The sequence below is a fragment of the Felis catus genome, chromosome D1 (genome assembly GCF_018350175.1).
Source record: "Felis catus isolate Fca126 chromosome D1, F.catus_Fca126_mat1.0, whole genome shotgun sequence".
Classification (NCBI taxonomy): Eukaryota; Metazoa; Chordata; class Mammalia; order Carnivora; family Felidae; genus Felis; species Felis catus.
The window spans coordinates 20,232,505-20,245,988 of NC_058377.1; the positions used below are offsets into that span (position 1 = coordinate 20,232,505).

Below are 13,484 nucleotides of genomic sequence, written 5' to 3' on the forward strand. Positions count from 1 at the left end.
AACAGACACAGAGAGGTTTAGCGTCTGCACAGCTTACAACTTGGACTGCACTCTTTAGGGGACACCAGGCATCAGGGCATGAGGACCATAAAGCAATACGTGGGAGAGACCCACATGGGGAGGAACCAAGGCCTCCTGCCCACAGCCAGCACCCTCTAAATACGCCACCTTGGAAGCTGTCGTAGATTGGATGTGTCTCCTCCATTATCATCATGTTGATGCCCTAACCCCCAGTGTGGCTCCATTGAAAGATGCGGCCTCCGGGAAAAACAAGTATCATATGACTTCACTCATCTGTGCAATTTAAGAAACACAACAGATGACCAGAGGGGAGGGGAAGGAAAAAGAAGATAAAAACGGAGAGGGAGGCAAACCGTAAGAGAGTCTTCAATACAGAGAACAAACTGGTGGTTGCTGGAGGGGCGGTGGGTGGGGGATGGGCTAACTGGGGGATGGGCATGAAGGAGGGCACTCGTGGGGATGAGCACTGGGTGTCACATGGAAGTGATGAATCACCGGGTTCTACTCCTGAAGACGAGGCTATATACTGTATGTTAGCTAACTTGAATTAAAATAAATAAATAAATACATTTAATTAAAAAAAAAAAAAAGATGGGGCCTCTAAGGAAGTAACTGAGGTTAAATGAGGTCAAAAGGGTGGGGCCCTAATCTGGTAGGATTATTGTCCTTATACAAAGAGACACCAGGGAGAGTGCCTCCCCTCCCCTCCCCCGCCTTGCTGGCCCCTGCACCCGTCCACCGAGAAAAGGCCACGTAAGAACACAGTGAGAAGGTAGCTGTCCACAAGGAAGAGAGTCTAGGGGCGCCTGGGTGGCGCAGTCGGTTAAGCGTCCGACTTCAGCCAGGACACGATCTCGCGGTCTGTGAGTTCGAGCCCCGCGTCGGGCTCTGGGCTGATGATGGCTCAGAGCCTGGAGTCTGTTTCCGATTCTGTGTCTCCCTCTCTCTCTGCCCCTTCCCCGTTCATGCTCTGTCTCTCTCTGTCCCAAAAAATAAATAAACGTTGAAAAAAAAAATTAAAAAAAAAAAAAAAAAGAGAGTCCCCTAAGAAACCGAATTTGTCAACACCTTGATCATGGGCTTTTAGCCACCAGACCTGTGAGAACACAACCGCTGGCAAAGCTACCGGGCCCGTGATATTTTTCTTACGGCAGGCCAGTCAGACTAATACGGACAACCAGATCCTTTGGCCCTGCCGAGGCTGCAGATGACCAGCCCCAGCCTGACTGCAGACTCGGGAGCAATCGCGGGCCAGAGCCGTCTAGCTAACCTCTTCTGAATCCCTGCCCCACAGAGACGGTGAAACAATCAGTGTTTGTAGTTTTAAGCCCCTAACGTGGGGAGTGGGGAGTGGGTCACTGGTTTTGCAGCGAGAGATACTTGACGCCAGGGGACAGGGAGGGGGCCCTATTTATCCCCAGGGCGTTTTGCATAACAGCAGGAAGGAAGAGGCAGTCGTGGATGGGGCTTTACTTGTGGGATGGGGCCCAGCTCTGCTCTGTCCTACAGGCAAAAAGCTCATACGATGCTTCCTTCTTTCAGCTCTGCAAAATGGTGGAGAGATGCTTAGCTGTGCTCGGGCCCGCAGAGTAACATCTCCCTAATGATGCTTCCTTCTCCCTAAAAAGATTTGCTGAGCATTCCTCAGCCCTGCTTGTGGCTCCAGGGACCGCCCCCCCCCCCCCCCCCCCCCCCGCCAAGAATATCACCGATTGGACGCTTTCTTTCCAGAACTCTTTTACCTTGCTAATGAATTGTTTGGTTAATGTTTCTATTGAACGCTGAGGCTTATGACCACAGTAACGTTTAACAGTTTGAGAAGCGGCAACACTGAGGGATATACATTCAGTCCTGGGAGAATGGAGGAATCGTGGGGTTAAACACCTGGGACCCATTTACCGGCGGGCTCCGAGAAGAACTTGGAGAGGTGACTGCCACCGTTGCAGAATTTTCCGAGTGGGTTTAGGACATCAGGCCCAACCTTAAACGATCCCCGTTTAGAATGTCAGAGCTACAGTACCTTAGACATCACCAGTACCTTAGAAATCAACTTCTTTCTTTATGTCGCAAGTAAAGAAGAAACGAAGGCCCAGGGGCTCAGTGCCCTGCCCACGTGTCAAGTGCCGTGCAGGGAGATGATTCGGTAGGGGCTGGAGCTCTGGCCTTGGCATTTGAAGTGCAGGCTGTTCTAAGTGCCTCCAGGGCTCCCTCCAGAGGAGAGTGTGGAACTATCACCTTCTCCTGTACCAGCACTGTACCACACCCCTCTCTGTGGTCACGCATTTTCTTCCTGCTCCTTCCTACCTGGTCCCGTCTGCACAAACCCCAGAAGTTTGGTCACACTGATCACTCAACCCCCCCTTTCAAAAGGAATCCATGCTGCTCTGTTCAACCTCTGACGGCCAGCAAGCCTCTGTTAGGGCAGGAAGATGGTGTAAGGGCTAGAAGATAGTGGAGAACGTAGGCACGGTGGAAGGCTTGAGTGCCAATCTCTACCGCTAGAAATCAGACCTGGGGACTCCATGGACAGCACGACCATGGCCTGCTGGCTTTGGGCGGGCCCGTTAACCTAGCCGGGCCCCACCATCTCCCTCTCTAAAAGGCACTGCTCGGGGCACCTAGGTGGCTCGGGCGGTCAAGCGTCCAACTTCGGCTCAGGTCACGATCTTGTGGTCCGTGGGTTCGAGCCCCGTGTCGGGCTCTGTGCTGACAGCTCAGAGTCTGGAGCCTGCTTGGGATACTGTGTCTCCTTCTCTCTCTGCCCCTCCCTTGCTTGTGTTCTCTCTCTCTCTCTCTCTCAAAACTAAACATAAGAAAAGGCACTCCTGGTTATTTTCTCGTATAAGTTCTGCTGTTGGGTATATCATTTTAGTTGCGCAAAAAACCCACAAAGCCAGTAGACTACCCAAATATTTACAATCCGTGTGATCAAAGTTTGTTCAACTGTTGACCTCACATCGTGTTGTGGTAAATACGGGGGCTCTGGAGCTAGACGGACCTGGATTTAAAATCTGCGTTATCCCTTCTGGGTGATGGACCTGGCCAAGTTACTTGGCCCCTCTGAGCCCCGGGTTGTTTTCGTTTACCAAATATGGTGGTTGTTAGTGCCCAGGTCGCAGGTGGTTATGAGGGTATTAAATAAGATCATCCCATAAAGGACTTCTCAGTGTGGCGCAGAGAAAATGTTCAGTGGATATTAGCTATACTTTTTCTATCTTGTATCTAATTCCTTAGCCCCCTTTATGTGCCAGGAATTGTGCGAGGCACTGGGGATTCCAATATAAGAGACAATAATTTTCTCAAGAGGTTCAGGAAGTAGTTCCTATCTAGGCTTGGCTCTAAGACCTTTGGAAAATGTGGGAAAGACCAATGATCTGTCAAAACACTAAAGAAACGAATGTATTTAAATATGGATGTGTGTGTGTTATTTTTAAAAATGATTAAGACAGTGTCTGAAAAGCTCAGCAGAAAGCCAGTATCTCCTGGGAGCCATTTAACAGCTATTTTCAGTGAGAAGATAAATATCAGGCTGTGAACTTTCCAGAACGTGCTCATTCACGATTACCTGCAGGCCACTATGAAGACAGAGCTGCTGTCCCCACCCTGGGCGAGCCTGGGCATGAAGGGAAGGAGGGGGGAGAAACAGATCCAGTGGGTGAGAAGGGTGAGTACTGTCCCCTAGGGTCTGTTCAGGTTCCCCATGCACCTACAGGCAACAAGTGATGCCCCAAGCAGGTGTGGGAATCATCTGAGTGTGCGTAACGTCTGAACGAGAACATGAGAATACGTGGCTTGCTGAACGGAGTCAATAGATGTTGAAAAGCCGTGTGCTGCATGGGTTATAACTTCTGTTAGCTTTACTGCTTTAGTCTTAACTATCTCACACTTAACAGAATAGGGATGGTCAACTGACTTTGGGAAGGCAGTGAGGTAAGTGCTGTTCTGGTGGAGACGCCAAGCTGTGCCGGGGGCCACACGGGGGAGGGAGCGGCACCCTGGACCTGATGAAGTGTGGGAACACCCACAGGACAGCTGTGATGCCCTGCGTCTACAAGGAATGGCGTTTTCCATAATTCTCTGCAAATGCTCTCAGCTGAGTCATAACTGTTGCTTAATAAAGTTCTTTTTAGGGCACCTGGGTGGCTCAGTTGGTTAAGCGTCCGACTCTTGATCTTGGCTCAGGTCATGATCTCACAGTTTGTGAGTTTGAGCCCCATGTCAGGCTCTGCACTGACAGGGCGGAGCCTGCTTGGGATTCTCTCTTTCTCTCTCTGCCCTTCCCCCACTCATGCATGTGCCGGCTGTCTCTCTCAAAATAAATAAATAAACTAAGGGGCGCCTGCGTGGCTCAGTCAATTGAACACCCCACTTCAGCTCATGTCATGATCTCACGGTTCATGAGTTCGAGCCCCGTATTAGGCTCTTTGCTGTCAGCGTAGAGCCTGCTTTGGATCCTCTGTCCCACTCTCCTCTCTGCCCCTCCCTTGCTCACACATGTTCTCGCTCTTTCTCTCTCAAAAATAAACATTAAGAAATCTTGCCATTTGCGACTACGTGGACGGAACTGGAGGGTATTATGCTAAGCGAAATTAGTCAGAGAAAGACAAATATCATATGACTTCGCTCATATGAGGACTTTAAGACAGAGAACAGATGAACATAAGGAAGGGAAGCAAAAATAATATAAAAACAGGGAGGGGGACAAAACACAAGAGACTCTTTAAATATGGAGAACAAACAGAGGGATGCTGGAGGGGTTGTGGGAGCGGGGAGGGGCTAAGTGGGTAGGGGGCATTAAGGAATCTACTCCTGAAATCATTGTTGCACTAGATGCTAACTAACTTGGATGTAAATTAAAAAAAAAAAATTAAATTTAAAAATAAAATAAAATAAAATAAAATAAATAAACATCCAAAAAATTAAATAAATAAATAAATGAACTTTAAAAACCGATCTTTCCCGTTTCTAGTCCAAAAGGGAAGAAACGAGGAACTCCGTGCCCAGCCCTGGGCTCTGCCTGATGGAATTTGCCGGAGAAGTAGTCTAATAAGACTTGGTCTCCAAGTGCAAGTGAATTATAATCCATGTGGGGAGGGAGAGCTAAGATAGGTGGAGCAAATAATTTTACCCATTAAGTATTTCTCAAGCCCATGCTGTGTCTGCCTGAGCTGTGATTTCTCTTCCTCACAGCCAGAACGGCTGGACCTCACCTCCAGGGCAGTGGTCCTCCAAGAGCCATTTTCAAACAGCGTCAGCATCATCCCCCAACCTGTTACAAATGCAAATTGTCGGTCCCCTCCCGCAGTCCCTGGGGTGGGGCAGGTGCTCTGCGTGTCAACAAGCCCTCAGGTGCATATGACGCGTGCAGGCACTCAAGTTTGGGAACCATCGGATTCAACAGGCCTGGTTGGTGTGGGAGGCCAGAGAACAGCTTGTCCGGGGGCAGCTCCTGGACGGGCTCGAGCTCACCCTGCATCCTGAAGCTGAGCAGGACCCCAAAGAGCCGTGGGAGGACCTCTGAGGGGACAGACGAGCCAAAGGGCCGGAAACAGGAAGGAATGGAAAGCGTGAAGCCAGTAACCTGCTCTTGACTCAGCCCTGAAGAAGGCATCCCTCTAGTCACTTCACAAACGATTCCTGAGGGTCTACCCTTGCAGCTGATTATTTATGATTGATAACTCGCCCATTTCCAAAAAGGATTCGAGGGGATTTACAGTGTCGCAACACGTCTAACACAGGGGCATAAACAATGCAAGTAGAACAGAGTCCCACTAAAAGAACCGGGAAATAGATCTTTCAGGCACCGGGGATGGATTAACTGAGGGCTTGCTGGGAGCAAGGCCCTGCGCGAGATGCTGTGGGGTTTGCGGAGAGATGTAGGAACGCACAAGGGAAAAGGCACACAAATAACCGTATTTGGGCAAAGAGCTGTGCGGGTTTGAGATGCTTCCAGCTGCGGAAGAGGGTGCCCAGGCCTTGAAGGAAGGAGAGGGTTTGGGTGCTGAGATTAGGGCCACGGTTGGGCCTGGGAAGGAGCATCAGCGGCAAGAACAGTGTCCACAAAGTCCCCAAGGCAAGAAGCAACGGAGGTCACGGGTAGGGTGAACCAATGGGAACCATGGGATCTCTCACACCGAAAAAGCTGAGGCTCGCTCTTACAGGATCTCAACTTCCGTTAGAGACATTTGCGTCCAGCGTGCTGGCCAGTGGGGAGTCACCGGAGGCGTTACAGCAGGAGAGTAACGTGAAGGAAGTTGTATTTTAGGAAGCTGAATTTAGCAGAAGTGTGTAGGATGGGGCGGAAGCAGGGAGTCCAGGGAGGGAGGTCACTGAGGAGCTGGGGTCTCAGCTGTAGAGGAGGAAGGATGGCCTGAGCTGGGGCAGCAGGAGCGTAAGGAAGAGAGAGAGTTGAAAGAGAGGCTTTGGAGTCATAATGGGCAGCTTGCTACTCAGAGTGTGGTCCTGGGACCAGCAGCACCAGCATCGACTGGGAGCTTATTAGAAATGTGGGGCTTTCGGCCCCACCCAGATCCTTACTGAGTCAGAATCTGCATTAAAATTTTTTAATGTTTATTTATTTATTTATTTGGGGGGGGGGGGAGAGAGAGAGAGAGAGAGAGAGAGAGAGAGAGAGAGAGAGAGACAGAACGCCAAGCAGGCTCCACGCTGTCAGCACAGAGCCCAATATGGGGTTCAGATTCACAACCCATGAGGTCATGACCTGAGCCAAAACCAAGAGTCGGATGCTTAACCGACTGAGTCACCCGGGCGCCCCCAGAATCTGTCCCAGAATTTTAACAAGAACCCTGGGCGGTCTATATTCACAGTAAAGGCAGAGAAGCACTGTTCCTCAGCCCAGACAGCTTACTGACTAAAAGTAGGGAGTAGAGAAAGGAGATTCTAAGGTAGTGTCAGATGTTTTGAGGGTTAGATCATAAAGAGTAGGGGGTAGAGTCAGAATAAGTTTGCGCGGAGGCGGAGAAGACCCGACTGATGGCCAGCTTGTGGGTTCAGAAGCTTATAGTAAGAGGGATATGCTGGGAGCCAGAATGTTCGTTTTAATTTTTGTATCTTTACTTCGAGTCCAAACTGTATGGTGTAGCCACTTAAATCATATTATGTACAACTGCTTCTGTAAAATGGAAAAATGACGATATTACCCAGATTTTATAGGGGAAAAAAATCCAAATTAAGTCACCAAACATTTGCCAACAATAATGATAATAGTGTTGATAACAACATATATTACCGTTTGTTGAGTGCTTGGTCTAGATAAACTACTAAATAATTTACTTCTATGTAAATCCGTAAGAACAGGCCTGCCCCAAACTGCCTTTTTTGTTGTAAATTTTTGTACCATATAGTTTATCTACTTATTTGTCTATCTCCCCCCCCCCCAAAAAAACCTCTTTGGTTTCCCAGTACTAAATATAAGGTCTTACACTAAACTTGATTTTTTGGGTTTTGTTTCAATGAATGGAAAACCAATGGAGGGAGAGTAACTACCTGTACAGTGCTTTAAACATCATGCTGTTTGCGCACACATGATGTTTTGTTTATGTATCTGCCTCACATAGGCAGAGACACCTTTCATCATTCTGTTCCCAGTAGTGAACCCAGCATCAGGCATATAGTAAGTGCTCAATAAATTTGGACGAATGAATGATCTTGTAGTTTGCACTCAAAGGTTTTCGAAATGTGATAATCGACTCCTGAAGTTAGTAAAAGGGACCCCGGAATCCCCAGGACTGAAACAACCAAAGACTGTTGTAACATAATCAAGTATGTTTTCATTTGGCCAAAGAACGGATGTCATAACCGAAGAGTCGCGATCTCTATGAAGTTCTAGACAAAGGAAACAGAAAAATGAGGTTTGGACGGTGTCATTCTACCCTGTGCAGGGAACAGCCTGTTCTTCTAATGAAAACAGACACCTCTTCAAGCTGGAGACGGCTTGCCCAGTTACACCAGCCGAATGGAAGGATCCTTCTAGTTACCACAGCATCCCCTGGTCTGTAATCTGCCCTCCTGAGGACCTGTAACCGCCCCTGGCCCCGTGGGAGTGTTCTAAAGAAGTAACCAATCTTGGTATAGGCTGCTAAAACCCGCCTGACAGAGTAGAAAGAAGTTTGGATCCCAGCTCCATCACCGCCAAGTCTGAAACCTTGAGCAAGTTCCCTGACTTCCATGAGTGTTAGTTTCTTCATCTGTAAAAGAAGAATGAAACTAACTTCCCAAGGTTATGAACGTTAAGAAACAAAACAGTGTAGGGGCGCCCGAGTGGCTCAGGCGTTGAGCGTCTGACTTCGGCTCAGGTCACGATCTTGCAGTTGACGAGATCGAGCCCCACGTGGGGCTCTGTGCTGACAGCTCAGAGCCTGGAGCCTGTTTCAGATTCTGTGTCTCCCTCTCTCTCTGGCCCTCCCCCGCTCAAGCTCTGTCTCTGTCTCTCAAAAAATAAATAAACCTTAGAAAAAAAAATTTGAAAAAACAGTGTAGATAAAACCCAATGTCTAGAACCTAACAAAATAACCATCAATGCTCCCGTCCATCCCTGCTTCTGCTCATCCTCCCCCCACCCCCACCCTCGGATATCCCTCTGATGGTCAACAGGGACATATTATTATTCTGCATTCCTGCAGGTGGACGCAGGCCCATGGTGACCACCATGGCCTCAGCAGCAGCAAGCCTGTCTTCATACCCTTATTTGCAGTTTCCGGACTTCCTAGCAACTCCTCCAGCTGACTTTAGGGCCAGTGTTCTTCTCGCCCAACCCCAAGTCTGTAGGACCAGTTCCAGACCCTCTTTTTTACCCTTTCATCCTCCTGGGCACCTAAAGAGCACGAGGTCTACCTAGAACACGTGGAATCTAGTGCGCTCTCCCCAAGCAGAGACCACGGAAGTCCCGACGATGCCAAGGGCAGAACTTGCCACAGGTCAACAACCAGACTGGACTGTGGGTGCTGTAAGCCACCTTTCCCTTTTCCAAGCTCTGTGAAAGGTCTGCTACTTCCAATGTGCAGAAAAGGGTCTTGAGGTAATCTCAAGGAAACAAACAAAAGAAAAATTCAGGGGCATAGGAACGGAATCCCCCACCACAAGGCCATATGGGTTGTCTTACATTAAAGTCCACTAAAACCTCTTTTGATTGGTGGCCCTGATCTTTCCATTCGTTCCACCTTCCAACCTCCCTCTGGCACTGGCTTGTTCTTACCCCGCGAGCCTGAAGGGGGAGCCACCGAGCCCAAATTCTGGGAAATCAGTGGTGTTCGGAGGTAGGGAAGTTTCTAGTAGTTACGGCCTGCCTCCCCTGTGCCAGGTGCCTTTCCTCCAACTTCATCACTTTTGCCCAACCCCAGGGCTACACCCTCTTGAGAAGGATTGACTATAAATGGTCATCAGGAGGAAGCGGCCAGAATGCCAAGAGCTATAAGCCCGACAGAGCTTGTGTATCAGCCTGACAGCTTCAATAGCCCAGAGTCTGCATGGAATCCCAAACAGCCCTTGTTTCTTCCTCCCCAACCACAGGCTGCCTGCCTGCCTCCTTGGCCTTGTTTAAACAAGAGACAGCAGGCTGCGTTTGGACGAGAAGGCTGGTGACCGTTCCTCAGTGCTGGAGAGCAGGTCAGCAAGTCACCGCTCAGACTGAACATGAATTGCTTTCCTGCTTTGGGGGTCTTCCCGGATTCTAGAAAGTGGGGGGCGGAGGAGTTTTATCATTTGAGAAGTCTGCTGCCAGAGTGAGGCATGACCGTGAGCAGGGTCAATTGTCGGGGACTGCACGTACTAATAATTACAGCAAACGTGACTGAATGCCAGGCCTGGCATTAGGCACACAGAGTGCTCGCCTGGCCCTTGGCACATAGTAAGTACTCAGTAAGTGACAGCCATTACCAGCAACCATCTTGTAGACCATCCTACAAAAAGATCACCTTTCTTTCTCCTTTGTTTTTTGGCAGCTCAGGATGCAGACACTCAGAGAAGTTCAAAGACTTATTCATGGCCAGCAAGTCAGAAAGATGGAGTGCGGAGCCAGGCTGCTTTGGTTGCAGAGATCATTCTGTGCCCCCCTGTACCGTGGTGGCAAGGAGATGACCATGGATTATGGTCCCAGCTCTGATTATTCCCTCCCCATGCCCCTCCTACATCCTCATTCTGGGCTTGTAGTAGGAGTTGAAATCAGTGACCTCCGAGGATCCTTCCAGTATGACGTGCCGTGACTTGGGATTGCCAGTCTCGGGGAAAGGGGGAGCTCCTCCCTGGCTGAGAAATCTGGCTCCTTCCCTAAGAGAAAGCTGTCACAGATGAGGACAGATGATGGAGTTCCCCGAGAAGGAATGAAGAGCTTGGGCTCTCTTATCAGGCCCTAGGGAAGACAGGCTACCTGGGGTGAAGGACGCTTCGGAGAGCAGAATGCCTGTTCTTGAGCTGACTGAGGCCACCAGGCCACCAAGGTGGCCAAAGGAAGTGGGACCGGAGAAACCTTCTCCAAACAACCCGAGCTGGAAATCTACATTTGGAAATCTACCGCGGCCATTTCCTCTTTCCACTTTATCCACTGCCCTCCCCTAGTCCACTGAGGGATCCATGGCTTTCCATCACAGAGGAGCTGCAGAGGGCGGGGTCATGTATCTGTGTACATGTACCAGGGCAGTGCTGTGGCATCGCACCCCAAAGCCGGGGCCAGGGTACTCCAGCTTCGGCCAGAAGCACCGGAGGACAGCCACCCACACCAGACTCTCCCCCCCATACATCGGGATTCAACTGGCTTCGTTTTGTGGCTTTTCTCTGAGAGTCCTTTCCTTCCAGTCCCGGAAACAACTGTGGTAGCTGGCTAGTTACTGGGAATCTGAGGACCCTGGGGCTGCTTTACTCCCCACCACTTCGACTGTGCTGCAGTGCCCCCCGTGAGGGGGATGGGCAGCCAGTCAGTACCCTTCCCAACTCCGCCCTGCCCCAGTCGAAATTCACCTCCTCCGAAAGCCCTCTGAGACTTCAGCACTGTATCCAACAGCACAGCTTTCTGTCCCCACCCCCTCTGCGGAATTTACAAGGTTCACATGCTATTGATTATGTTCTCATGTATATTTCTCTGAGGTTGGTGCTGTGTCTCAGGTTTCTAATTTTTGTTTCCTTCTCTATTTTGTCGACCCATTAGATCAGGAGGACTTTAGGAACAAAAAGCCCTGAGTCTCCTCACCTCCCTCCGTCCTGAGTTTTGCAGCATCCAATCTGGGCTCCACACAGGGCTCCGCCGTGCGGGTTCATGCAGGGTATGTGGGTACCATGCAGCGGGTTCACTCTGCCCTCATGTCTCCAGGATCGGGGCATAGGAGAGGGCAGTGGGGAAATATCTGATCTTTAGAGACCCTGGCCCAACATAAGGCGGGGGGGGGGGGGGGGGGGGGGAGGAGGAGGGGCAGAACAGGGCTGGTTCTCCCAAAGCCCAAACGGCCAAGCGTCTATTGTTGCCCCCCTGAAAATGAGCTGTCGGGCCCCTGCTGGGGAATAGCCTCACAGAGCTGGGCTTCCCAGAGGCAGCTGGGCTCAGAGGGTCCAGGAGGAGGTGCAAAGAGGGAGAGATGCTGCCTTGGCTGTGAGGGCCTCCGGGACTCCCAGGGGAATCCACAGTCCTCATATATATTTATGTGACTGCAGATGCTAATGAGGGCTATGGAGCCAAAGCCCTACTGGGCTTCGGGAGCAAACGCCTTACTCGCAACAGTCTTCTTTGTCTGCGGGGCGTTAGGTTCAAATTGCAGATCTGGGTTTGGAAGTGCAGCTGAACGTGGAAAACTGCCCAGGCCTAGAGCTGAATCATAGTGGGCCCTGGGAGAAAGCAGAGTTTCCGACTGCGTTGTCTTGGACGATACACTGAAACCCAGGTCGGGCTGAGGTCACCTTGTCTACCTTCCGGGCTCCCAGAAGGGCAGTGCCCAACTCCTCTTAGGGAGATTTTCACCCCATTCTGAAAGCATCACCCCACCCCACCCCCCATCACTCGTCTAGTCCAGTGACAGCAACCTGTGGAAGTTCCTCCTTTTGGCTAACTTCAATCTGGCTGCAATGAAGCCTGCTTTTTCTTGCTGCTTCCAGGGAGGTCAGGCCACAGCCATCTTACAGAGACTACCTACCTGGCCTGGGAACTCCCTGCTGCTTCGTCTGTCCCAGCTCAACCACCAGATTTGGTTTTGTTTTTTACCTACTCATCCCTGGGCACCTCCAGACAAATGAGTCTCAGACTCCATTCTCCCAGTCGTATGGTCCTATGTGGGGAGAGAGGCAGGGGGGAGGGAGCAAGAGACATAAAGATGCATTTATTACCACAAATTGTATTTGCGCAAATGGCGCTATGGGCAAAGTCTCTGGGAGCAGAGCCAACAGCAACCAGTTCTGCTTGGAACTGAGGGGTAAGATTTCGCAAAGGGGCTCACCTCTGATCTTGGCTATAAAGGTCAAGTAAGACTTTCCCAGGTAAAAAAGGAAGGGAAACGGTGTTTGTTTGTTTGTTTGTTTGTTTGTTTGTTTAGAGAGAGTGCTAGAGAGAGAGTGAGCGTGCGTGGGGGAGTGGGGCAGAGGGAAAGAGACAGAGAGAGAGAGAGAGAGAGAGAGAGAGAATCTCAAACAGGCTCCATGCTTACCATGGAGCACTACTTGGGGCTCAATCCCACGACCTTGGGATTACAACCTGAGTGGAAATCAAGAGTCGGACTCTCACCCGACTGAGCCACCCAGGTGCCCCAGGAGGGGAAAGGGTGTTGTAAGCAGAGGGAAGACCGTGCGTGAAGACTGGAAGATCTAGAAGGGTCTGCCCCATGCAGAACAGGAAATCACACGAAGGAGCTTGAACCCTGTCTTCTAGTCTAGAGGCAACAGGCAGCTGAAGCCTGTGCTAAGCCAAGGGGTATTAACCCTGGTCAGCTTTGAGTCATAGAAGGGAACCCTGGAGACAGTACAGGCTGGGCTGGGGAGGGAGCGGGAGAGGAGGAAGGGCCCCTGGGAGCCTCCGGTCTTTTTCCAGCAAAAGAGAAAGCCATTTAAGGAGGGGTGGCCCTTAGATATTTAAGCCATTATTGAAGCACCATTTAAAAATAAAAGTTATACCTACTTATTACACAAAACTTGGCCAATAAGGACAAAATAATGAGGAAAATAACTATCGCCAGTAAAACTTCCTTACAGCCTTTTTTCGGTGCCTTTACATGAGCGCAAAGTAGCGACTGTACCGTATGCCCAGTTCTGTTGTGTTTTCATCAGTCAACATGATATCGTAAGCGTTACCAAGTCATGAAAATTCTTTGTTATGTCTTGCCAACAGCATTCTATTCGATCGTACAGATCCACGAACATAATTTACTTAGCCATGATCCTATCTGGGGACACTTAGTTTGTGCTAGTGTTTTTACTGCGGTAAACATTTTTGGACATAAACTTGGTACATTCTGTTTATCTCTTCAGCACAC

General features: G+C 50.0%; 1 protein-coding gene across 1 annotated transcript in view; it reads right to left on the minus strand.

Annotated features, from left to right (window-relative positions):
• The window catches only part of CLMP (CXADR like membrane protein), a 101,259-nt gene that overhangs the window by 64,615 nt on the left and 23,160 nt on the right, over positions 1-13,484 (minus strand).